Here is a 25925-nt window from a genome sequence, read left to right on the forward strand (position 1 = left end):
TTGTTATTGTTCTAGCTGTAATTGGTGAATGATCAGGCCACTCTCCTCAAATTATAGTAAGTACAATATTTCAGCAAAGCCCTTCCTTCACAGAAAAAACCCTAGGCCCACACAAAGGTCTTTGTATGTACTTACCTTAAAATCATTAGAAGCAATGTGCAGGATTATCCATAAGAATTATGGACGAGTGTAAAGAAAATAGAAGGCGTGTCAGCATTTCAGTTGTCTAGAAATAATTATAACAATGACACACATAATGGAGGCAGGTAATGTGGGTAATGATGAAACTTTCTCACAAGAATGAAACCATAAGGGGGTATCTTCTTGGTTCTTTTCCTATAAAGTTACGTTTTGCTGAGGAGAGTACCATTCCACAGAGGTTTTTCCTTTTCTCAAAGCCTGATTTCCACACGTTTCTACTGGTGATTTTTCCCTCCGGTATGTTTTACAAATGTCTAAGAGAGTGAGCAATGTTAAGGCTATGAACTGTTTTGGTGTGAGTGCATACACTCACTTACATATACACAAAATATATATCAGAGATGTATACCCTCTGGATCAGTGTCTTACAGTGTATTATATGCCACAGGCCAGCAAGGCACTAACTTCTCAGACTTGTATGATCTTTCTGGATTCAAAGGAAACAATGATTTTTAAACACTGGGAAGCCCAATTGAGATTGAATTTGTGCCAATATGCTTGCTAGAATCTAGACGTACTAGATTCTGTTACTTGCCTTCATTAATACTATATGATTAGTGTATGCAAGGAAGTCTCCAATGGAAGTGCTGTAGCCTAGAAGATATTATAGAAGACTGAGAGTCAAGGAACCTGAGGTTTTTTCCTCATTTGAAGGAATGAATTCTGGTTTGCAATGAAGTTCTGGTTTGCAATGGAGTCCTGGGCAAGTGGTATAATTCCATTTTCCCTGGCTAGGGACAGACATTACACATAAACCGGTTTAAGTGATCAGAAACTGGTTTAAATCTTTAACAGAACAGATGTTCAGTGCACATAAACCAGTTTGAAAATGGCTGAAAATGGTTTGGGATAAACCTGGTTGAATATAGTATCAGATTTAACTAATTTGGGTCAAACCAGAATATAAAATGTCTGTCCCAGACCCCTTACTGGTTTAAGATAAACCAGATGCCTCCAGCATCCCAACATGCTCTCTGAGCTGGGTGGGGCTCTCTGTTCCACAACAGGGCTGGCCTCTCCCCTCTACTCCCTGGCTGCAGCTCCGGCAGAGACTGAAGACACAGCAGGTTCTGCCTGGCTTTCCCCCCCGTCTCGCTGCTCACTGTTTAAGCAGGAACCCCCCCCCCCCCTTCCCTCCATCTCTTCCATCACCCACAGCACAGACCCCAGCCTCACGGACCCTAGCATGTGGTATGTTTCGTTAGCTAGTGTCTCTGTATGTCTGTGTGTGTGTCTCTCTCTCCAATTTCACTGAGACAGGCAAACAGAACAGTGACCGCTTAAGGCTATTTGGAGCTAATCAACAGGTCAGCCAGAAAGCTGTTTAAGAAGAGTTTGAACTAATGAAGAGAGCCTATTGTTTTGCTGATCAGGTGATAATCACTGTTATCAGCCCCCTGCTGGCCTGCTTGCCTGCCAGTTCACTGCTGGCAGTATGAAGAAGCAGGGAAAGGGAGATTGAAAAGCTGTGTATCATTAGCAGATGCATGCACTGCACACACACCCTCCCCTTGCCTCAGAGTGCTAGCCAGGGGCTGGGGTCTGGCAACATTCCCACCCCTTGAGCAGCCAGCAGGGAAAAGCCTGGGATGATGCAGCCAGACCTCCCTAATCAGAGGTCCTGTTGGGGCCTGGCCACGCCCCCCTCAGCTGAGCACTCTGGAAGGGAAGGGAGGGCTGCTTGATTCTCAAGGAAGAGGACATCTTATAATCCACATACCACTTTGCCAATATCTCCTCTTAATTTGTATCAGCACACTGCACTCCTTTTGAATGTGAGGAGTTGTAACTTTATTTGAGCTTTAAAAATAATAATAATCTTGTTAATATTAATGGTTACACCTACCTGGTGCTTCAAATACTTTCCAGAGTGTTCAGCAAATATCTTTTCTTTAATCCTCACTGAACTCCTGAAGCGTGCATAAATTATTAAGAAAAATATATAAAAAAGTGGAAGTATTAGTGTTGGCGCAAAGTTACAGCTGTGGTAATCCAGGAACTATATGAGACAAGAATTTGTGCAGATGAAATCTTTTATAAAATCAGCTGTATAGTTGAAAGGTATATAGACTAGCTTTTAGATACCAAGTACCTTCCTCAGATCTGTAAATATTAAATTATTAAAAGTATTAAAGTATTAGAAAGTGACATCCACAATGTCTTTGTGACCACAGTAGTCTCACCGTTTAGGTTGTTGTGCAGGGATTCCTCAGAGCAGGTGTGATGTTACAGGTATGATAAGTGTGATGACCTAACTCTGTTCCTATTTTAAGTTACTGAAACTTACAATTTTTCATATGCAAAACAACTCTTCCATACAGCTTCCTGAATTAATTACCTTTGATAAAATATATATTAATATTTACTTTTCTAAGACAGAAATCCAGGGTCTGACCCATATTTATTCAATACTGTTACCTTTATGAAATACATGCCAGGAAAGGATGAAGTATAATCCATGGCACTTTTGTGCTAATGAGTATAAGCTACTTCAGCAGCCACAATGAACTTAGCTAAACAGTCAATAGGTCTCTACCATGGCCTAACAGCCCTACGAATAGGAAGAATTTGATTTGTCTTATTCTACACTAGCCAGTATCGTTTTCTGGGAAAGTAATTGCCATGTACTATTCCTTGACCATTGGCACCATCATCATATCCCAGCAGGACTGCACATATTGCATGCCCATAAGCAACATACATATTCTTCAGTGTATATCACTCTCTGGTGGGCTTTTTATCTTTCAACAAACACCCTCCTCACATGTCATATTGTTCCTGGCCTTCTGGAAGTTAAAATAACAATTGAAAGGTGTTGGTGACCTCTTTCTGTCAGTCTTTTCTGTTGGGCGATTATGGGTTGCCCAACCAATAGATTTTTATGACAGCACTCAGTACTTCCATTAAAATATTTTTTCTTTGTTCCCACTAACCATGCCTACCAATAGATATAGCCATGAATGACTGGTGCTTCCCGAGACTGGGGGAGCACCATGGTGGCAAGTGGGGACCGTCCACAGCCGCCGGCATGGGTGTCAGCAGCGGTGAGTGGCAAGCAGGGACCGCCTGCAGCTAGTAGTGTCGGGGGGGGGAGGGAGTGAGTGGGGACTACCCGCAGCCACTGCCAGCTGTGTCAGCAGCAAAGGGGGGCGGGAGTGGGCAGAAACTGCCCAGAGAAGCTGGAGGTGGCTTCAACGGCGGCCAATCTCAGGGTGGGGGCACATGCTCCCCCTACGTGTTGTCTATGGGTATAGCAGCAACACAAACCCAAGCACTGAAGGGCTGATGCATATCCCACTGAATTCAACATGTGTCTTTACATTGACTTCATTTGGGCTTTGGATCAGGCTTTAAATCCACAGGTCCCTTCAACTGTCAAAAGGAATTATGAATTATTTCTTCAATTTACTTCCTTTGTTTCCTGCTCTTCTCTGCCCAGCTGGCTATTGTGTTAACTGAAGTGATGGCAACTGCATTGGCTGCTGGTAGTAAGAATGCCATTCACATTAGGCTGTATTCAAAAGCAGCTGTCTCATGAGCTGTTTAGATAAGTACGTTCTTTCTGCTTGCCATGCCTGTTGCTCAACTCTGTCTTCAAGCATCTTGGGCCCATATCCTTTAATAAGATCAACTTGGTCCACCTCAAAGTTTGCTGCTGAGGAGCAAGGAGAGAGAACCCTGAAACCCCAATGCAACCAAGAGCTTTTTTTATGGCCTATTTATTTATTTATTTTTATAAGGATGTAAAATAACTGTCATTGATACTAGGTATGGGCAAACCAGCCTAGATATAATAAGAGTTAATCCCGACAACCACCAATATCTCATGCTTTTTTGAGACCTTCAAAAATACATTCACCTCACAATATGAATTTGCCTGCCTTTGCAGTCCTATTCTCATCGAAGAAGGAAATGATTTGCAGGAAGTGCCAACAATCTCATGGGAATCTGCACTTTTAATGCTGCCACTCTAAGGGGTTTGGAACCTTCTGACAATGGTTAAGGTTCTGACAATCTGAGCTGGTCGGAGCCCAGGGGAAATGAATCTGAGATACTTTTGAATTTGGCACCTCATTAATAAAAACTACTCCCACGCATCCTGTCATGGGCAGCTGCCATCCAAGAGCTATCCTGAACAAACAGGCAAAGGATCTTTGTTGTACAATGTAAAAATGATCCCTTACAGCAATGCTTCTCAAAGTGGTGGTCCACGGACCAGTGCCGGTCCGCGAGCCACCGGTCGCCAGTCCGCAGCGAGTTGCCAGGAAAGAAAGAAATATATTTTCAGAAGCATAACATTGATATGTCATAGCGCCACAGTTCATACATGCCAACACTCCAGGTGATGTCATGTCGTGTGAGGTGAGGAAAGAGTAAGAAACAGGCGGTCGCGCATTTGTGTAGCACTGTTACACGTAGTTGCTGCCATCGGCTGAACCGGACACTGGTCCCTGGCCCACTGGAAAAAAAATTGCAGGTCCGCCACATCAGATAGTTTGAGAAGCACTGCCTTGCAGTACTGTTCTCCAAGATGTCTTCTAATCTCTACTACACAAATGCCATCCTCACTCAGGATGATACGAAGAGGTGCACATCAACGCCACCAGAGTTGTAGGGCATTGATGTCAAATCCTAATGTTCTTGATCAGCCCTTTTCAGCACAGCATATAAATGCAAGAATAAAGAAATCAAGATAGATTAAATCCTCTGGAGTGGCCATGGTCTAACTGGACTTTCTACCCATTACCTAGTGCTCAATCCTACCCGTTACCTAGAGATACTGAAAATTCCCTATGAAATAGAGTTAGTGCTCTGAAGCATTTTGCACTATCCTAAAACAAAATAGCTTCCCTTTCAATTTCTTCTTTGTACTTACTCCACATTGTAGATAGGTTGTCTGAATATTTTTTACCTTCTCAGGATGTAAATAGAATCTCAAGCCATGATAATTGCAAACATTTCAAAGCAATACAGTTGAAATGATTAAACAAACCCTCAGTGGTGGCTTAAATGTTGGTTGTTAACTTAGTCCAGTGCTAACAGTGATCACTCCACTTAGCAGCATGGAAATAAGAGGAATTAATTATATGAGTCGCTATGGGACGTGTTATTCACAGGGTGCATCTACACAAGACATTTTACTAATCTAATGTGCAGTAAAGCATCATTGTCTACATGTGCACATCAATTACTGCACATTAAATTAGTCTAATGTGCTGTTTACTAGTACATACAGGCACTAGAAAAACAGGGAATTAATTAATGTACTGAAGTGCACAGATAGACCCTGATCAGGAACAATTTGCTCCCAGTTAGCCCAGGCAGTAGGGGCCACAACTGCTGCCTGGCTAAGCCCTGCCCTCCATGAGGTGTGGGAGAGCTGTCCCAGCTCCAGGGCAGCCGGGGCCTGCCTGATCTCCACATGTCTGGGAGGGAGCTGCCCTAGAGTCTAGACAGTACCCCCACCCCTAGAGACCAGGCCTGACCCTGGTGCCCTCTGCCCACCTAGGGCTGGCACCTGGGGGATCCTGGAGCTCCCCCTGGCTGCTGCAAGGGAGTAGGGCAGGACAGGAACAGCCCTGTCACAGGCCAGCTGGATACTGTGAGTGTAACAATTTTATCACAGACCAGCTGGGCTGTTTGATTCAGTTTTGGATCAAGGAGGCAAAGTTGGGAGTGAAATAAAAGCAAATTTATTACAGCTTACACACACACAACAGTTAACAGAAAGATATATGCGATAAGCAAATAATGCAGTATTAAAGAGCTAATAGTAAATAATAACAACAGATAATAACAACAGATAGATAGATCACCTGGTGCACATGCTTTTTATACCTAGTTTTATGTTAATCTGTTGGCCTCAGAGCCACTCACAATGTTGCCCTATAGCTGTTGCCCTATGGGATTGAAAGGTGTTAAAAAAATATCATAAAAGGTTACTACCCAGACTTGGTTTTATCCAATAAGCAAATTATGATGCAGCACCTTTAGGTTTGAAATTGATATTGCTTCACCTAAATTCCAACCCCTTTTAGGTTTCATTTGAATATGCTTTCTTGGGATGTGCTTTCCTGGAATGTGTTGGGTGTGCCAGGCAGTTGGATCTAGTTTTTATCACTAAGGCTGAACCCTGAGCAAAAACCGTTAGGTCTCTTAATCTTGCAGCTACAGCTTTGCCTATGGGGCCCAGTCAGTTCCACAAACAGTTAATTTATCATTTTGGTTAAACTTATGACAGACAAGTTATATTTGCAGTTTACAAACATACAAGCTTATATTAACTAATATTACCTGTTTAAGCAAAATACCAAATGCCTCCAAGAAGCACATGTTTATTGCTTATTAATACCTCTGGTTCTGGCTGTTATACAGCCTTAGACTGAACTGCTCCCATTGGAAACAAATTTGCTCCCAACAGACACATGTTCAGATGCTTGCCTGCACCTGAATTTTTGCACAGAAAATCCAAGCACATTAATTCCACGTGTAGACACAACTACAGAGTCCAAGTGACCAGGAAAGACTCATTGAAGAGTAGTAATGACTTACGCATTGAATGAGTAGTAAGACAACAAAGGGGAAAAGTGGAAATAATTCATGGAAATAATCCATTTCTCTTCTCAGTTGCTAAATCTGATCTCAACACATGCGGCTTGGGAAGTGATGTGTCACAACATGGACTATGAACTTTCCAGGGCTTTTTATAATTACTCGTATTCCAATACAGCCCAAGTAGGGGTTCATCATGCAAAATACTGATGGAGAACTGACATTGGTGGTAACACAGTATACTCCCTGCTTATACACTGAGGTCTCCTTCAGTGGTGTCACAATGCAGCGTGCTCATTTCAGAAACATCAAGGTGACCTCCAACTGCATTTGACCAGTTTACAGATTGTTTTTCTAATCTTATACTCCTACTAATCTATCTCACTCAGTATAAACAGCGTTCTTACTGCTGTAAAGCAGAACCATTAATTAATATTGCCGCAACAAATTAGTAATAGAGCGGTACTTGGATTTCAAATGGATATAAATTAAAAATGAATAGGTATGAAATTCGCATTTACCCTGCTTTGAAATTGCTTAACACTGCTCTAGCTGGTTTGTTCAAAGTAGACTCAAAACCAGGGCTGCTTGTTTGCTTCTTTAAAGATAACGTGATCTGATTGTCCATAGTCATGTGTAGCTGCAAAGAAGGGCTTTTTCCTGTGAATGAGGCTAAACAGTTTGAACCTAGTTTATTCCCAGATTTGCCTAAAGCCTCATTTGCAGTCCAAAGCAATCTGAGAATCCCCTTTGCACTGATGCTTTATGCAGTGCAGGTCAGAGATTCCTATTAATCAACCTAAGTAACATTTTAGCACACAGTGCCATGTAGACAATAATCACTGTGTGTGGAAGAGAGAGGTGTATATGGGAGGGGAGAGAGGGAGGGGACGGAGACAATAGCTCATTCCCTCTGAACCGGTTCCCCACAAAGACATGTTTCTCCATAAGCTGGAAAACAGACTTCATTTTCATATTGTATCAATTGTTCCTGCTTCCCCTCCCTTATTTCTCTAACCAGACTTGCTTGCCAGCGTTCTTGCAATCATGCCCTCGCACCAGTGTTGCAATTAAGCCAGGGCTCAGGTTGTCAGTGATAGATTTGACTCTGGTGCAAAGTGAGACAGCATGTAGCTGGCGCTGAGTTCTGAGAAGCTGTTCCAGCGTGCCTTATGCGAACAGTTTTGTCTAGTCAAGTGACCAGACAGATTTTTTTTTAACCTTCTCCACCCCCATACTATGCAAACAAAGGCAGCTGATAGGGACTTGTGGTGCTCCTGACACTGAAAAGCTAAGAGGGGAGGGAGAAGGAGAGATATGCTTGTGTAATATAAATGGTGCTTGATTTTAGAGCTTCTATTTCTGCCTCCCATTAGCACCTACCATCTAGAGAGGAAGTTTCTTTTTATAACCATGGCCATGCACAGTTGCAACATTTATAGGATTATAGTTTCTTAATGTCAAAAAATTGAAATGGAGCCAAGATCCCGTCCACAGAACTAGTGGATGAGATATAATTATTGTTATTAAAATTGATGTTACTTCAACTTCTAGGAACCCTAACTGTGAACTGAGACCCTGCTGTGCTTGGACCTGTACTCAGACCAAAAGGATGGCTGCTGCACTGGAGAGCATATAATATAAGCATAAATTGAGAGGGAGCCGATGGATGTAAACAGACAGATAAGGGAGCACAAGAAATAGCGTCACAATAGTGGGTGCCCTTTCGTGTAGAAGAATCAGGACTCTTTAGCTGAAGAAAATATGTTTTCTTTAGAAAAACTAAATTGATGGGGAGTCTGAGTGCATATGAGTGTTACATGTCTCTCAGTGCTCCACTGCTCTCCTGCTCCTCTTTCTTCCTTCCTGTGGGTCTTTTGCACTCCCATTCTCCCTTCCCCATGGTTAATCTGTTGATTCAATTATATCATTGCTAACCGCTTCTTGAGTTACTCCCTTGGGAGCTGTCACCCCCTTTTCCTCCCATTGGGTGTATTTTTACTACCTACTGAGCACATCTACACATGCAGTTATGGCACATGAATAAACTGTGAAGCTCATTGCTCCACAGTTTATTGCTCCTGGGCATGCCATTTGAATGTGCACCCAGGAGCAATTAACTGCAGAGCAATAAACTGCAGTTTACTCATGTGCGGCAAGTGGAGCCAAGGCAGAGCAACCCCAGCAGGCAGGGGACCCCAGGGGTCGGCTTGCCAGCCCGAGGCAGCTCCCCCTGGCTCCATGTGCTGCAGAGGGGCTGGCTGGGGCACAAGGGTGCTAGCTGGCAGGCAGCACCTGCACTGAAGCACTCTCATGCCCCCACCAGCTGGGCAGCATCTGCTTGTGCGCTGCTGTGGAGTTTTTTACTCCACAGCAGGATAGTACTTGTACACTGCTGTAGAGTAAATTAGTTGACTCCAGCCTAATAGGGGTACATATGTAGTCAATGAAATGTTTACTGCGCAGCTAATTAATCAACTGCACAGTAAATGTCTCATGTAGAAGCGCCCACTGCCTATCCTTCTGTTCGCAGCTCCTCAGTACTCTTCCCATGGTGCTCTGTGCCACTGTTATGCCCTCTGCTGCTCTCTGCATCCTTCTTGTGTCTTTGGCTACATGAGAGGGAAGAGTTGGTAAGGTAACTGACAGGGGACTAGCTGTAAACTTTCCTGCTCGCCTTCAGGAGAGAACTGCCATGCAGGGCCTCTACAGGAAAGGTCTGCAGCATCAGGACCTTGGTGGGAGATGCAGCACCACAGATGACCAAACAGCAAGAGATGAGTTGGGATTGCAAGAAAACAGAACAGCTTAGCAGATATCTAAGTACTACTTCCAAGTGGTTAGTGACTTGAAAAATAATAATTATTATTATTAATGTTAATTAATGGCCCTGCTGCATTCCCAGGCCTTATAAATAATTCTATTATCTCCCAGGGGGAAACGTACAAAGACTAAAGCCATTTTTCTACAGTATAGCAACCTTTCAGACTATCAGAAATGTGCTATAGCTTTCCAAAATACACAGGTAAGATGATAGATTTTCACTTTTCATTTGGTAATTAAACTGAAAAGCTCTTTGTGTTGAAAGTGCACGTGGAATTATCATTAAATGACTCGGACCAAGCAGAGTCAATGCTGGTGGCTGGCTGTTCTTGTAATTTTTAAATTATTATTCCATCCATCTCTCTCAGCAGACAGCATTTGATTTCTTATTCTCAGAGTGTATATTGCTTATTAAGTAAGGATAGTGAGTCACAGTGTGGACTTTGCTAACTTTCGCTATTTACTAGTCTGAACCAAGCTCTCCTAACCAGAGAGCTAATGATGAGGATCATGTGATTTGTGGAGAACTATTATACGTATAGTATAACAGTGAGAGAGTTTGTCTGGAATGATGAGATCTTTGGCAATGATCTGAGCTAGTTATTACATGAAAGCTTGAATCCCTGTCTAGTACCATTGCCTTATAAAACTTTCTTTAAAAGCTGCCACTTACAGCTGTAAGTGTTGTTTCTCCTGTGTTGTTTTTTGGCTAAGTGAGCTGGAGACATTTCAGACAGCTCCCAGCAAGCTGGACTTCATTCGAGCTCCATCTTTCCCTTGGACTTGTGTCCTCACATGGTTTACAATGATTTATTATTATCTAATTTACACATGTTATGATCATTCTGCTTCACTCAATGGGGCAGTAAGAAAAGTGCCCACGGTGATCCTATCTCTGCTTGGTTCCACACAAACCCTTTTTGAGTTTAGATGACTGCTAAAGAGATTTCAGAGTTGCATTCTGTATCCGTCTGTCACTGATATCCACATCTACAATGCCCTAATTATTCAAACAGATTTTTCCATTCAGATCCAAAATCAGGCTTGTACCGAGTTGTTTTACGATGGCTGACTCCCTCTTGTGGTGCTTCTGCCAATTGTATGTGATGCATCCCGTTGCTAAGTAATGAGATTGAACGATAAAGCAAAATTACAAAGCACCCTGAAATATTCAGTGACTCACATCGTCCCTTTACCTGAACAGTCCAGTGACTTTCTTATTAGGAAGACATTGTCATATGAGATAGTAATAGCAGCTTGTTCTATTGTCACTGCTTGTGGGGGAGCCTTCATTGTTTTGGAATATGTTCGTTTATGTTAGTTTAGTTAGGCTGTCATTGTATAGTCATTTTGGACAAGAACAATTTCTGCATCAAACCTTTGGCCTCAACCAAACTGCTTAGGCAACATTACAGTGTGAAAAAGAAGATACTTAGGACCACACAGAGATGTGCACACACACATATATAGTCCTATACACAGACACACACACATTTTTAGTCCTAATTTTATATATAAATATTAAGAAAGAAAAACAAAAGGCTTTAGAGCCATGTGTTAAGACCATAATCACACACACACACTTATGTGTGATCCTTATTTGTAGAAAAACAGACCGTGTGTATCTCTACAAAGCACATAAAATATACTTTCTATGGGGGTTTTGTGCACCCACAAACTCAACTTATTTTGGAGCTGAGGGTGCTCAACACTCTGAACATCAGTCCCATCATGCGTGCTTGATGAAGAAACATTGTTGCACCCAAACAAAAGTCCTGAATGGAAAGCAAATCATTGAACATTTATTAGCTGCTTGCTTTTATATGCAGAAACTAGAAGTGGGCATCCAACACCAACAGAAACAGAATTAGATGCCATATTAACTTAAATGTTAGACAACTTTGAATATAAAACAACCTTCAATAATTAGATTCTATATATGAAGCATTTAAAAACAATTGTTATAATTTTTCAGGTATACAATCCAATTACTGGAAGTTTGCTTTGAATTTGTCCTCCTTCCACTGCTACAGCATGGAAAATAAATCTGGGGAATCAGATGGCCCCCCTTGCCCTCTGCCTCCCCACCTTTTCTCCCTGCAGCCCTTCCCCTGCCTCTTACTGCCAGACCCTGCTTTCCTTGAGCCCATGGAAGTGAGGGGGAAGTTTAAAAACACTGACTTTGAAATAAACAGGTCTATAGTAATAGACCTAGTTCATGCAGAATTGATGCATTTTACCTTTGCTGAAACTGCTGCAAGTTTTAGCATCAGTACTCCATAACCATACTTTTAAGTAGCATGTTTGTACCTACTTATATGCAGCTCAAACTATGTATGATATTAGTCCAAAGCCAAAAGGTTAATGATGCACCATATTGTCCATTGGGCTGGACCGCAGCAGAGTCAACAGCGTTTCAAACCATGGCGACCCCACAGCTCAGCACTGCTCTGTATGTGTGTGTACTCCAGATACACCCACATAGGAGCCATGTGCTAATTAGCCCCCCACTCCTGACTGGAACCAGGTGTTCTTGTCATGAGTTCTGGGATCCTCCAAAAGTATGCATGCAGATGAGGTAGAGGGCAACCTGGTCCTGCTCTGCTTCATGGAGGACAGAGCCACACTAATTATATGTGACAGGCTAACAGAGAGGGTGACAGAGGGATTCTAGGTGGCCCTATTTGGTGGTGTTTGCTAGTCCTTTAAAGCTGGTAAAGAAACAGTAATCACTGGAAATGGGAAAGAATGGGAAATGGGAAAGAAAGAAAGGCACATCTTAGCTGAGGGAGTGAGGAGGAAGTTGAAATATATTTAGTCGAGCGGTTCACCATAACTTGAAAAGGAGTTGGTGCTGAGATGTACTGTGCACAACAGGCAATACCATAAATGTTATTTGGGTGGGCTGTACTTGTGGTAGGTTCTTATCAGCATTCAAATGTTTGGCTACAATCAAGCATTTTTGGCACCAAGGGGAGGGTGTCAGGCCTGGCTCTGGCCCTCCTGGTCCCAGCCTGGTAACACAGTATCTCCAGGCCAAGTGCCAGTTCCCTGCAGAGGGAACACACGCCAGTATTTTTCAGGGCAACACACATTCACAAAAAAAGGTTCCCATCAGTATATCTGCCCAATGTGGGCCATGTGTTTTATGGTCATGCTCCATGCTGGCTGCATTTAATCAACCTCATAGTTGGTTTCCATTACTGAATGCATGCTGCTTTTGGCAGCAGTTCAATAATGGGCAGTGTATTGAATGACATTTCCTTGTATGCAAATATAAAACGAGAAGCCTTTTTCCCCCATGCTGATGGGGGGGGTGGGGGGACCTTGTCTTATATTTGAGTTAATACAGTAATAATTGTATTTGGTTTCTCATATGTAAAATGAATTATGTGAGCATTTGTTAAAATAAAAGTTTTCAAAAACTATTTAAAAAGGTAAGGGATATCACATATATTAGTTGTTAGTGTTCACATATAACAAGGTTTCAGTTATCACTCCTGAAAATCAGATGAATTATATATGTATCTTATTAAGTCGTGCTCTTCAGTTACTCTTATGCTGCCTTCAATATCATATAATACAAATCAGCTTCTGAGACAGAAAAACTCTATTGAAGAAACAGGGGTTTAAGGTATATATGTAACAGTATTTCCTCTCCAGCTTCTTCTCCCTCCCTTATTTTCTCCTGTTGTTGTTCCTGTTGAAAGGTTTTTCCATACAGTAAAAAGTGATGGCACCTCCCAGCTGCCTTTTCATTTAGGATAAGGGTTTGGGTAAGAAAGCAGCTACTATTGGGCATTCCTACCTCATAAGCAGCCCCTAGCCAATAACTGGACTTGATGGAACGGAAACAGAATCCAGTTCCATCATTTGTAAAATATGGCTTTTTCCCTTAAAAGCAGCATCTAATATGTTACTGGCAGCTCTAACTCTTGGACCAAGTACTCACAGTATAAATACTAAAAACAAACCTGGTATAAATTCACTAACCTGAATTCATGGAGTTCTGTGTCATACCTTTTGCTGACACTCTTCACACAAGTCACCTGTATGAACTATTTTGAGGAATAAGGATAGAAGTTGTGAATTGCTCAAAACAATGTGCTTACATTATGTGAACAAATGTGAACAAGCTCCAGTTTCTTCAGAGGAATAGCCTTAGAAATACTATGATTTTCTGCTCGTGGCTTCTCATTGTGTAGCTGCTTTTTTTAGAGACTTTCTTATGAACTATGCACTGTTACTCATCAAAATAATTATAATCAGCTTTTTCTTTCCTATGTGGGTCATTGCTTTATTAGGTTAAATACAATGAATAATGTGCGTCTCCAAGGTCTTGTGGGAAGACTAGGGCCTGCAACATTGACTTCACATCATGTTTGATAATTAGTTTTTATCTGAATCAACTTTGCACTAACTGTACTCTTAAGGAATAATCCTTACAGGGATGTTAAAAGATGAACTCATTATTCCCATCTGCCCTTACTCTTCTTCCTCACTCTCTCTCTCTCTCTCTCTCTCTCACACACACACATATACACACTCAGAATCTCTCTTTCTCTTTGCCTAATGATACATATACACTAATAACGTGGAACAATAGTTCATAATAGCACCACAATTAAACCACTGAGGTCTGATGGTTCTGGTCATTCAGAGAAACGTGAGGAGAGAGGAGATGTATACAGATTGGGTAGTTATAGTTAAACCCAGCTATGCTGCCCCAAAGTACTTTGTAAATCAGGTGTGTATTTATCAACGAATGCAGGATGGCTAAAGAAGCATAGCAAGTGGGTCAAGGGAATGATGACTGATAGTACAACAGAAATAAAATCAGGGTCCTTAATGGCTTGTTTTCATGGCAGCAACAACAGGGAGAGATGAATCACTGTGATACATAACAAAATAAAATGAGAGTCAAATTGCATAGCTGCATATCAGTAGTTCAAACAAGAATGGAAACGCATCAGGTAGCCCCAAATTTTCTTTATCAGGCAAAAAATACATGTAGTGGCACTTGGAGAATCAGTACAATTCAGAATTAGAGATATCCCAAACCATTGGCAATTATTATGCATGTCACCCTTGCAAACTTGCCAAATAAGGTGAAGGAGGATACAGGAGGATGCCTATAACAACTTCAAAATAAGACTGTTACAGTGAGGGTGGTAATAGTATGAAAGTGAACTGTGCTTGACACAGTCCACAGAGGCAAGCAGGTCACCAGCCAGATGTTTACCTAGAACAGCTAACGCCCAAGAAAAAGATGGTGACACATACAAGTAATAACATGTATCATGTATTGGGACTTGGAGCGCAGCCCAAAGTTTATATTATCTCCATGCAGAGTTTGCAGCACACAGCTATATTTTGCTGCTACTTCATGCTTGTTCAGCATATGTCCATATCTGACACTAACCAAAATCCTTACCCTACTCATATAAGGGCAACTAATTTTGTCTTTTTAGTGTAAGGAACTGTTGCTACAGTTTCTAGCAATAACCTAATAGCTACAGTATCCTACAGAAACTCCCCCCTTTTCTTTAGTGGTCTGCCTTAACCTCTGAACACTGTTTATCTGCAGTCTTTGATGATGACGTGTTTCAGGTATAAAGCTTATTGTCAAGGTCTGCCTGGGACATACTAATTCAGTTCTGCCGTGCAGAGATTTTTGCCGACTTTTCCCAAAATCCACTGTAGCACATTCCCCCTGGACATTATTAACACCTCACTGTCCCTACATAATTGTGATCTGGGGTCCAGATCCAACACTGATTTGAGCGGGAGGTTTGCCAGCATAAGGACCACAACATTTTGCCCAGGGCAAGCATTCAAGGTCTCCATGCTACCTTTTTCTATGAAGGTAGCATTTTTGCCCTTGTGTACTCATGTTGGAGGATGATTAGGGATCTTAGAAAATGTTTTTTTCTAAATTAACATAGTCAAATGGTAAACGTATAGAAGTTTTGAAAGCCAAAAGCTAAAATCCCCTAGGTTGCCATAGAAACACCAAGCAGAAAGGAGACTTTTTTATATTTTTGGAATATGGGTTATTTTTTTGTCATAATCATAATAAGTGTTATGATAGGAAGTGCCCTCTGCTTTTCCAGGGTAAAACCTTCAGCTATATGTTTTACATCTCGGCTTTGAAGGAAATTAAAATATGAGAGGGATGTGGATGCAGCTGTCACCGTGTTCTGTAGAACAGTGACAGGGAATAAATGAATAGCATTCCCCCAAAATACTGACAAGTTACAGTGCATAAATTTGCCTCTGTAACTTCTGTATTCATAAAAAAAAAGGGCTCAATAACATGACTTTCAGATTTACTAGTCTTTGATGTAGATATTTTGAAATCTTTCTTTCTATGAATAGACTGGAGCCAAGGAAAATTGTAAATGCAGACAAACATACATGTTTGCCTGGAGCTTCCTTTGGAGACTTCTATGAATTTACAGAGAACGTAGACCCAAAAAACAAATACAAAGTCCAGCTTGTATCTTTTACGTATCAAAAATCAACAAAACAAGCAAAAGTAAAAATGTCTAGGTGCCCTGGAGAGAGGACATGTAAGCCATCCTCATTATTTAAATGAGCCAAAAACAAGCACAAATCCCAACAAAGATTCCTTGCTGTCTATCAGGACTGGCCTGTGCAAGTGAGAGGGATCAATCTGGCAAGCCAGCAATAGCAACAGGTCACAAGATACAAGCCAACGAGACCTAACTGATCAGCAGGAAAGACGGAAACATTTCAAAGACAAGCCAAAAAAGGCTTGCCGTCTGCCTTTGACAGAAATTGATCTAAGTAAATTAAGCACTTGTAATGTGGTGGTTAGCGGCATAAAAAAAATAAGAGGTGGTTGGGAGATCAGTGCTGCTCGTTTATCAGTTTCTGGAAGGCGAAGGTTCACGTGCAGAAGCGCAGACTTCCCAGCAATAAATACAGAAGCAAACAGGTAGTTTCTGGTGAAAAAGCTCAAGATGTAGCAAAGACACCTTGGAATGGATGGAGTAATGAGGGGAGGAAGGAGATGCTTTATTTGCTTTGGGGGGAGGAGAGGTTAAGGGGTGAATGTTATCAAGGGTCTCTGGCGAAAAAGCAGGCACCCTCTGTGTCTAAAAAAGCTTTGCGTTTCACAGGGATACCAATGAAAGCTGTACAGGATGGTTCTGAAGCACAGAGACAACATCGAAACTTCCTCTAAGATGATCTGTGTGATATACAGGGAGGAAGACGTTCTGAAGGTGGCTGATCTGAGTTTTGAAACTGATGCTTAGCACTCTAACCTATACTTGACTTCTTCAAAAATCTGTAGGCTAGCATGGCATTTGTCCTGAGTTATCCTAATCATGAAACTATTAACTGGACAATTTTTGTTTTAGAAAATACCTACATGACTTTAACAAAATCTGCTGCTGTTCACACTGCTGGGAATCCCCAGACACCACACAAGTTCATACCATTACTTCATACATGAGCATGTGGAAATAAGAACATTCTGGCCCCTTCAATTTATAGTAAATATAATAGGAAATTCACTCCGAAACATATCGCAGCTGTTTCTCATTCCATCATGCAGCTGATAAACAGGTAATCTCCCATTCAGGCCTCTATATTTAAATGCACATAGCAAAAAGTTTACCTATCTCCATCTGAACTATTTTAGTTGAATAACTCTAGTTCTTTGCTTCTTGTCCCTATTAGATGCAGTACAGAAAAGTCACTTTACCTTGCTACTGTTTTTTTTTCTTTCTTGACACATTTTCCTCTTGCTCTTGTTAAAAAGCTTTCATTTTGAACTAAAACAAAAGTCTGTTGGAAAAAACTATATTTTTAGTGAACTCCACACAGACATTTCTCCTCATAATGGGTTTGATCTTACATCATTGAAGTGATGGAAGTTTTGCTACTGATTGAAGTGACTGCTGGGTCCACCAACCCAAGAAATGGAGGCTACACTGCTTACCATGGTAAAGCAGCCGGAAAACGTATTGCTCTGCAGTTTATTGCTCCTGGGAAGCTCCCAGGCACATGGTTTATATGTGCACCTAGACCACAGCACATTGAGCTGGGTCACATCAGCCCCAGCTGGCAAGGCACCTGGGGGTCAGCCTGCCAGCCCAGGGCTGCTCCAACCAGGCTCAATGTGCTGTGAAGCAACTGGCTAGGGCACAAGGATGCTTCATTGTGGGGCTAGCCAGCAGGAAGCCCCACACTGACCCTTGTGCCCCAGCCAACCCCATCCCATCAACATCTACACATGCACTGCTGTACACAACAAAACTCCTGTAAACTGTAGTTACAAGTCCTACCCTGCTGCAGAGTCTGGTTCATGTGCCCTAATAGGGTCGCACATGTAGATGCTGAGGCCTTTCCTGTGCAGTTAATTAGTCATCTATGCAGTAAATGTCTCATGTTGACATGCCCATTTTGTAGTTTTCCATCCAACAACGTATATCTCTGTTCTCGATTTACATGTATAGGATGTAACAGCAAAAGTGGAGTCAACAGTGTAGATATATACTGTACCTGTATCGCAAAGGTTAGTGCAGTTGGAAAATAGCTGATGAGGACTAGAGGTAATGAGCTGAAACATCCTGAAAATAATTCCTAGCAGCACTAAAGACAATAATATAACTTCACCTGACATAGGTAATCCTCAGTAGACTGAGGAAGTATAATTTTTTCTGGAAGGGAGTTTTGTGGTCCACTGAGAGTTTGAGTGAGATATGAGATATATCTTACAAGTGAGGAATGGCTCATAATTCACTGGAGGTGGAACCTAAACAGAGTTGCAGAGGTCATTCTTATTTTATCACAGGAGGAAAGATGCCCTGCATATCACTCATACCTTTCACATATTTAGTTATAGGGATAATTCTCATTTTAAGAAATTGTTCCTATTTTTAATAGAAGGCACTTTTTTTTTTGTATTTTTGGTGATAGTTTTTGAAACACAGACACAGGATATTTGCCTCAAGACCCTGATAGCAGACTCCAGTTTTGGCAGGGTAAATACATTGCATGCCGTGTATGTGTTTTCTTGAGTACTGAACCATTGACCTTGCCTTTTCTTAGCATTTTTGTCCTCTTTAGTAAGAATTTTTTTTACAGTCGCAGTGCAGAGACTAGAAGAACCAATAAAGCAGTCAAAAGAGTCTTCCAATCTATCTCCCCTTGTGCTTCCAGGCACCCAATATTCCTACCGGAGACATTTTTGTGTTCATTTTTCTCATACTAATTTTCCAATCCTAATTCTAATGGGACACTAGATTCTATCTTCAGTCTCTTTCAGACCTCTCTCTTTCACAGCACAGTTGAAACACCAATGCAAATCATAGAAACTGTTTGTTATTATTTTATTCATTTGCAAGTTCTCACTTGCTTTTAGCTCAGTCCTTTCTTGTCATTAGAGGGACTTTAACCTAAGAGCTGAGTAAAAAATGGACCTAGATCTGTTCCTCTTTTTGTACATAGTGAGCAAACTTATCCTGTCTGATGCACAGGTGGGGCTCCACTAAACCTTGTGGAATTGCACCAGTTTAGACCTGGTGTAAAGTAGGGGGAGAAATGGGCTTCATAAATCTGTACCTTATTCCATGTAAACTAAACAGCCTTTTCACTTTTTGCCTGTGATCTTAATGTAATAAACATCTGCCTAGTAACACAAATTCTCTGTAATTCCACTAAAATTCATGGGATTGCAGAGAGGACGAATCAGTACAGGTTGAAGCTGTGAACATACAAGGCTATATCTCTTCATGTGCCAGGCAGCCTTCCCTCCGTCTTTCACTTGAAATAGGATTTAGTGATATAAAAACACGGGCATATGAAGAACTCTTCCCATCTTGAATCTGATGCTCGTCTCACCGAGGAGGTCACCAGTGTTATACCAAAGCAGAAGCTCCTGTTCCAAACTTTTGCTGTTTCGTGGGCAACCATACTGAGCAAGTGACATGCTGTAGGGAATGCCATATGTTGGTCATGAACAGTGTAGCCTGCAAGCCATGGGTTGGGCACAGGCACCGCAAGTCTAAGCATATGACAGAGCTGCAAATGAAGCTCCCACGCAGTGACATTAATCATACTGGTTTCAGTCTAGCTACAGGTAACAGTAGTAATGAAGACATGGTACCATGGACTTCAGGCGGGGGCTGTACAATTCAAGGCCCCTGGCCACATGCTCATCTGTACTGAAACCTGAGCCTTCACTAGTATTGTTATCCATGGTAACTAGATTAAAGCTGATGTAAGTATGCTTACATGTGCCGCAATCATACCTTCAATTGTAGTGTAGACATAACTTTGAAACCAGACTCACTCTTTGTGTGTTCTTCTGGCATTACTTCAGTATATTGCTATATCACAGTTTTTCCAGTATTGGGTTTATTGCATGTAAAACAGAATTATAGAGCCATGAACCTTGGAGTCAGCTAGGTGAGGGAGAGGGGAGTAGATTTCCTAGCACACGTGTATGTGAGCATCACTGTACTAATCAATTTTTTTAAATATCAAAATGTTTTCCTTTTATGAGATTTATGAGTTAATTCCAGCCTTATCCAGTGTTGTAACGAGTGAGATAACAATATGGCAAAAAATACATTAAAACAATGGGACACAGGGTGATTGAATTACTGAAAGTGCATTCTAATAAATCCCCCATGGATGAAGAGAGTGCATCTATGTGTCAGTGTGTGGCATGATTGGAAGCTGGAAATCTAAAGGAAGTAATCTGAGCAGGTGATTGGTGAGGTCAAAGGGGCACAAAAAAGGAGGCCTCATTTATCCTATTTATATCTATGATAGTAACACAAACATTAATAATCCACATGTAGGTGCATTCTTGTAATAGCTGTGATTTCAATGCTATTTAATGTAACGTGTTTCCAGTTTGAAGTATTATTAATAATCCTAAAAATCCTATTATTCCTTGACTTCAAAATAAAGAAAGTGACTTCAGAATTTGAATAGTGGATTCTTCTTTTTGTCTGGCTAGCACATATTTGCCATGGATTTTTCTGTAGCTGTTGCATTTAAATGGCAAGATAAGAGAGGATCTCTGGTTCTGTTGTATACCAGAAACATATAGTAATCTCATTGCCTGTCAATGAGTATATTATTGTACAGTTGCTATAGTATGCAATTTTTTAAATCGTAAGTGGCAAGTCCTGAAGTCCTTACTCAGGCAAAGCTGAAGTCAGTCAATGTTGGCACTGTATTAAAGGGTGACATTTGCATTAAGCATCTGAGAATGATGTGTGATGCATTAGAGAGTCATGTTAGTTAGTAATATGTCTGAGAGATATGTATATAACATTTCAGGAGGTGTTTTTGAGTCTGAAGATGGTACTAAATAAAAGGGTGACATTTGTCAGAAGACTATGGGAAGAATATGGAATCAGTTTTCAAGGTGTGGAGTGAAATGCTGCTGCCAAATGAAGTCAGTGACAAAATTCTCATTGACTTCAAGAGGGCCATATTTTCACCCACGTATTTTTAGGAGAATACATTTAGTAAACATTGGGAATCTAAAAGACTGAGATACTGCAGATTTTAAAACAACATGGATGGTTATTCACCACGAGCTGCCTGGTTTCCATTCATGTTTTGAGGGCTTAATAAATAAAGCATAATTATCTCCTCTGTTTATAAGCTGGTGCTTGTTCTCATTCTGTGGTTAATGCTATTGAAAAGCTATTTGAGGCCCTACACATGTATGAGGATCAATTCAAGGTTCAAATTGCTTTTAATGGCTTTTTAATGTCAATGCAGATAACTTCAAGTGGCCTAAAGAGATGGTGATAAAAATGTAACCATTTGTTTAGTAGGCTACAGGTTTGCAAAGGGACACTAGGAGCTAAAAGTTGTCAGATCCTGTGCCTCCAACTGAATCTCCTTCTCAAATGTTGTGATTTTATAACCGCGTTGTTTTATTTTTAATGGTTTTTCTCCTCTGTTGCTTTGTAAAAAACACAGCTCATTGAAAAGGAAAGGTGACCAACTCACCAGCTAACTATAGATGGAAAAGGGCAAAACAAATCATATGTAAAGTGCTATTGAATGCACACTGTACAAATAAAGAAGAATATGTTTGATCTAACCTGCTTTGGTTATATTTAGAGGTGATTGGGCTAAATGCAAGGATTTTATGAAATTTTATGGTCCATTTGATATGCTGGAGACCAGACTGGATTTGCTTTGGGTTTTTTTAGCAATTGCTTGTAACAATAGCAGGTAAAATAATTTTCAGAGGGAAGCATGATTGTTAAGTTGACAGTGTCCCTTTAATTATGTTGTTTAAAACCTTTCTAACAAAGCACATCTGATAGTGAATTGTTGTGGGAACACTTCATATTCACGTCATGATTGCTCAATCTATACCATATCACTCTAGATGTGCTGGCCCACGTTCTGCTAGTTATATAATCTGCATTTCACTTCCGACGTGTTTTATTTTGGTACTTTAAAAAGGGGGGGGATGGAACATTTAATCATATTTTCCAAACGTCATTTAATCATATTTTCCAAACGTCCCTCTTGTATCTATTTTTTTCCTTAAAGAGTTATTTTTATCATCTATCTTCTACCTTGTATCACTGCGTTATCTTCACCAGTTAGAGGGAAAAATGAAAGGAGTTACAGGATACAGCAGACTGACAGCAAATCATAGCATGGATGTTCCCTTCAGAATGACAGTTATACCCTAGATGGCATAGTGAGTAAATAACTCATTCTGAAAAACTCCTTCTTTCAGACAGTTGTTAAATTGGAGGTATTACAAAAAAAGAACGTAAGAATTATTGTTTGTTCCGTGGTCATTTTTCTTTGGTTAAGGATATCCACCTCTTTTTTTGCCTTCTATAAGGAACAAACTTAAAGGGGGAAAAAATCCAGATTTCAATATCACAGCAGAGCCAGATAGTGTCAGTATGGTTTATGGTCACTCAGCATTTTCATTATAAACCTGTTTTCCAGGTGAGCCATGAAAATTCCCCTAAGAGCAGGCATCAGTGTGAAGTCCAGCCTCATTGTAGACAGAAACGATCTTTTCAAGCAGTTTGGGGATCAAACATGTCCATTTGAAAATACCCATAGTATAAGATATAGAATAACAAATAATGATTTCAGATGATGTTTGTTAGTGCTGTTTCATTCCTATAACTCAGAAAAGCAGGCTATGGTTTAAGCTAGAAATTTGTAAGAGTATAGTATAAAATAATTATACCTCTGAATATATTTTAATACATTAAAAGGACCAGTTTATTTTACTGTATTTACCTGATTCCAAGATAAGGGTTTTTTTTCCCCATTTAAAATGGGGGGTGGGGTCCCTCATCTTGGAATTAAGTACATGGCGGTGGGGTGGTTGGGCCCCGGCCCCGGCCTGGGGTCAGGAATGAAGCTGCAGCTGTCCCCCACTGCCTCTGCCTCTGCCATCTCTCCCACAGCCTCGGCACCGAGCCTCCTAGGCCCAGCCAACACCACCACTGTTGCTGCTAGTGGGCTGGGCCAGGTCCAGACCAAGCACGTGCTCCATGCCATGCCCTGGAGCAAGGATGGAGCCTGCAGCTCTAGAGGATGGGTAAGTGGTAGGGAGAAGGCAGGGGAGCAGAGGCTGTGGGGAGGGAAACAGGAGGCCAGAGGACTAAGGCTGCCAGAGTCAGGCAGGGGAGCAGAGACACTGGGGCAACAGGCACAAGGGGGGCAGGTAAGCAGGGAGGAGTAGTGGGGGAAAAGGCAGCAGGGGGCAAGGTGAAGGAGGCAAGGGGTAGGGGTCAGTGTGCTTACCTCCCCCCTACCACCTCCCCCACTGACTGCCTCCCTACCACTTGCTTCCTACTTCTTCTACCCCTGCCTGCCCCCTCCTATGCCCCCCTGCCACTGCTTTCCCTACTGTAGCAGTGGGGGAGAGAGATTTAAGATGACTTTCCAATAATTATATTCTCTACACGGAAAATTATAACCAATTTATAAATTTTCCATGTAGAGAATCTAATTATGGGGGTGGGGGGTTGCTGTCTTAAATTCAGGGTCACCTTGGTTTCAGGTAAATACTGTTTTTAGGAAAGCAATTACTTCCTATGGCCAGTAAACACTATAATAACTCAGAAGTGTCCAAGTGCTCTCCTGATCCCTGAGAACTGCAATGAATATTTTGAAGCCTTTGTCTTTTTAGCATGTCAGTAACCAGTCCCCACATCGTTGGTTGCTTTTTACTTTGAGCACTTCCAAGTGGCATTGTACAATAGCAATTGAGTCAATCAAGAAAACAATGGCCATTAAAAATCACTGTAGCTCCATTGTACTAGAGAAATTACTTGTTCTGGACAGCATGAAGAAAGAAATTTAGAATCAGGGATTAGGGACTGAGTTGATTTTACTCATATCGGTTTGTAAAACTGTGTCTACCCAGTACACCAGGTGGACGAGTGATTTACATTTACAAGAAATATATGCAATCTAGCTGTTCCAGAGACTGTTAACAACCTCCGTCCCTCTAAAAAAAATAAAAAAATCTCTCAACACAACCCATCCCCCTATTCCCCATTTGGCTTTTCCCATCAGGAAAAAGGAGTATATACAGGCCTTGCTTGTCATGTCCTTTGAATACTGAAAGAGTCCACAAACCAGTTTTCAATCCAAGTGTTGTTGTCAGTAGTCCCTTGATACAAAGAAGATAGTACTTGGCAGACTATGTCTAAGGCACCTTTTCTAGCCTCCTTCCCATATGGAGTAAACAGAGTGGGTCCTCAATAGGTCTGCTCAGTCATGAAAGCTGCCGAATTGCACACCGGTCTCTCAGTTCTCAGTACAAAACGACTGTCATATAAAAATCACCTCCCCATAGGCCCATGGCTAGGGGCTTCCAGTAATCACTAGCACCTGCCTCCTTGCTACTTGCCCATCGCTGTAGGATTTGCTGCTTTTTTAATGTGGAGAGGCTGTGGTGCATCGGCAATCAGACCATACTTTGCAGGCAGGAAACCTTAATCATACGGCAAGGAAGAGCTAGATGACTGGAGGTTTCTGTTCCACTGAAGCCTTCATCTGCCTTTGAAGCCATTGTGAAGTATTTTTACTTCATCCGCCTGTTGAGGCCTTTTTTTTTTTTTTTTGGCTCATTATTATCTGCCATGAGCAGAGATCCTGGTTTTCTCTGTTTAAAAATCCAAATCCTCTCATAAAACCCAAAATCGCAAATTCTCTGATTAAAAAACACAAAGCCTGCTTTATTCTTCGATTAAAATGAAACTCCACTATATATATAGATATCAATTAAACACAATTCTTTCTTGATATATTTACAATTTTAAAGCAATTTGGAAGCCTACCAGTGCCTCAATCTCTATAATAAAATTCTAAATACCTATAAATTTTGGCATTTGACTTTTAGATTTTTATCATGGAAAATCAGAGCTGCCCCTGCCCCCTTCCCTCACCAGGATGTGGGTCCAGCTGTGGTTGTCCCTCCCCCCGCCTCTGTGCTTTGTGGCACTGAGCAGCCCTGATATGCCATTGCCCTGACCAGGCCATTGCCCCTCACTCCCAAGCCACAGCCCCCCAGCCCTGCTGGTGCCCCTCACTCCAAACCCAGAGCACTGCTGGTGCCCCTCATCCCTCAACCACAGTCCCTTGGTCGTGCCAATGCCCCTTACTCCCCATCCACAGCCCCCCGGTCCTGCTAGTGCCCCTCACACCCCACCCACAGCCCTCTGACTCCACTGGTGCCCCTCACTTCTGACCCAAAGCCCCCTGGTCCTGCCAGTGCCCCTCACTACCCACCCACAGCACCCCACAGCCCCCAACACTGCTGAAAGGGGCCTCCAGCTTCCAGGGCTATGGGGCTAGGGACCTGGGTCCACAGCTCCCTGCTCCCCCGTGGGAGGCAGCAGCTGCTGCAGCCAAAACAAAGCACAAAGCCTGGCATCCCACTCCTCCATGGGCGGAATAGCTGCAGCAGAGCCCATGGAGGGTGGATGCAGGCTGGTGGCTGTGGGCTTAGGGCTCCCCACCCTACTGCCCTCCCCCCTGGGGACCTCTGTGGCACAGTGGGCAGGACCTGGCTCAGCAACGTAGAGCAAGGCAGGGAGGCTCGGTGCTGCTGTCAAGAACTGTGTGCCACCATGCCACGGTGTTCCCTCCCCACCCAGCAGCAGCAGGGGGGGCACAAGTCCATGCTGCCACCCCCACTGCTGCTGGGTGGGCAAGGGGCACCTTGACGTGGCAGTGCAGGACTCCTGGTGGCAAAGGGAAACTCCCCACCCTGCTCTGCCCTGCCATGCCAAGTCCCACCCACTGAGCTGCAGAGGCCCCAATGACAGGGCAGCAGGGCAGGGAGCCAC

At 42.1% G+C, this 25925-nt stretch overlaps 1 protein-coding gene across 2 annotated transcripts in view; it reads left to right on the forward strand.

The window, feature by feature from the left end:
- The window catches only part of ADARB2 (adenosine deaminase RNA specific B2 (inactive)), a 612280-nt gene that overhangs the window by 439495 nt on the left and 146860 nt on the right, over positions 1 to 25925 (forward strand). The gene's annotated exons all lie outside the window — the stretch shown is intronic.

This window comes from Alligator mississippiensis, chromosome 5 (assembly GCF_030867095.1).
Source record: "Alligator mississippiensis isolate rAllMis1 chromosome 5, rAllMis1, whole genome shotgun sequence".
NCBI lineage: Eukaryota > Metazoa > Chordata > Crocodylia > Alligatoridae > Alligator > Alligator mississippiensis.